This window comes from Echinops telfairi, unplaced genomic scaffold, assembly GCF_000313985.2.
Source record: "Echinops telfairi isolate 266 unplaced genomic scaffold, ASM31398v2 ScPeMD7_7459;HRSCAF=8497, whole genome shotgun sequence".
Lineage (NCBI taxonomy): Eukaryota > Metazoa > Chordata > Mammalia > Afrosoricida > Tenrecidae > Echinops > Echinops telfairi.
Genome location: NW_022111359.1, coordinates 1,544,471 through 1,546,616, shown reverse-complemented (window position 1 = coordinate 1,546,616; position 2,146 = coordinate 1,544,471).

The following is a 2,146-nucleotide window of genomic DNA, read 5'->3' as shown; positions in this document are numbered from 1 at the left end:
GCTCAATGTGACGGAGGGTGAGCTGATTTCTCAGAGTGGGGTTGACTCTGGCGACCCGAGTAGGGCTAAGCTTGTGGGAGTGGAGCCTTCGGGATCTGCATTTGTAGATGGGACATGACTCAAAGTCAGGAGAAACAGCTGAGGGAAACAAACAAACAAACAAACAAAACAGCGAATGATCTGAACTTGGAATATATAAAGCATGAATCGAGAAAATCTGGAAGTTGTTAAAAATAAAGTAGAAAGCATAAAATTCTACATTCTAGGCACTAGTCAGCTGAAAAGGACTGGTATTGCCATTTTGAATGACAAAATCACATGATTTACTATTCTGAGAATAACACAATCAAGAGGCATGGCGTGGCATTCATTGCCAAAAAGGACATTTCAAAATCAACCATGAAGTGAAATGCTGTCTGTGATACAATTATATAGATCTGCCTTCAAGGAAATCCAATCAACACAGCTATAATTCAAATCTATGCACCAACCACAATAGTTAGTGATGAAGAAATTGAAGAATTCTGTCAATGACGTCAGTCAGAAATTGGTCAAACATGCATTCAAGAGACATTGATAATCATTGGTGATTGGAAACAAAGAAAGGAACAGTAGTTGGAGAATGTGGGCTTGGTGATAGAAACAAAGCTGGAGATCGAATGATAGACATTCTGCAAAACCAATGTTTTGAGAATGATGAGGGCAATGAATGTACAAATGTGCTTTATACAATTGATGAATGTATGGATTGTGATAAGAGTTGTATGAGTCCCTAATAAAGTGATAAAAAAATTTTTTGCAAAACCAGTTACTTGTTTATAACAAATATGGTTTTTAAAAACATAAAAGGTGACTACAACACACGGGCTTCTTCAGATGGAGCACACAGAAACCAAACGGACTACATCTGTGGGAAAAGCAGCGCAATACCAGCAGCTATCCTGAGGCCAGGGGCTCACTATGGAACAGACCATCAATTGCACGCACACAGTTCAGAATAAAGCTGAAGAAAAAACTTAAAAGGTCATGAGAAGCAAAGTCCGACCCTGAGTCTGTCCCACCTGAATGCTGAGAACATCTCAAGAGCAGATTTGATGCACTGAATACCACTGACAGGACTTGATGAACTGTGGGAGGACATCAAGACCATCCTTCGTGAAGACAGCAGGTCATTAAAAAGACAGGAAAGAAAGAAAAGATCAGCATGGACGTCAGAAGAGACTCTGAAACTTGCTCGTAATTGTAGAGCGGCTGGAGCAAATGGAAGAAAAGATGACGTCAACGAGCTGAATAGAACACTTCAAAGGGCAGCTCGGGGAGACAAGCCAAATGTTATAATGAAATGTGCAAAGATTGAGAATTAGGAAACCAAAAGACAAGAATCTATGTATCTGAGACAGAAAGTACTGAAGAAAAAATTCGAGCCTTGAGTTGCAATATTGAGAGATTCTATGGGCAACACACTGAATAAGGCAGGAAGCATCACAAGGAAATAAGACACAGTCACTGTACCAAAAAGAACTAGTTGACAAAAATTGACTTGCTTTGAACAAGTTGTTGATCTTGCAAAATTCCATTATGCAAGCTTTGGCTTCGTTTCTATCATCAAGACCATATTCTCCAACTACCGTTCCTTCCTCTTTATTTCCAGCTTTCGTATTCCAGTCGTCAATGATTATCAATGCATCTTGATTCCACGTTTGATCAATTTCAGACGGAAGACATTGGCAGAAGCTCTGATTTCGTCACCACCAGCTTTTGTGGTTGGTGCACAAATTTGAATAGCAGTTACATCGATTGGATTTCCTGTCATAGACAGCATTATACTTCCAAATCAATCTTGAAATGCCCTTTTTATTATTTAATTCTTTTAAAAAGTAATGAAATCATTTTATTGGAGGCTTGTACAACTCATCACAATCCACACATACATCCATGTGTCAAGCACTTTTGTACATTAGTTGCCCTCATCATTCTCAAAACATTTGCTTCCTACTTGAGCCCTTGGTATAAGCTCATTTTTCCCCCTTCCTCCCTGCTCCCCCCACGAACTCTTGATGATTTATAAATTATTGTTATTTTGTCATATTATTTAATTCTGTTTTTTAAAAAATCATTTTATTAGGGGCTCCCCCCTCCCTCATGA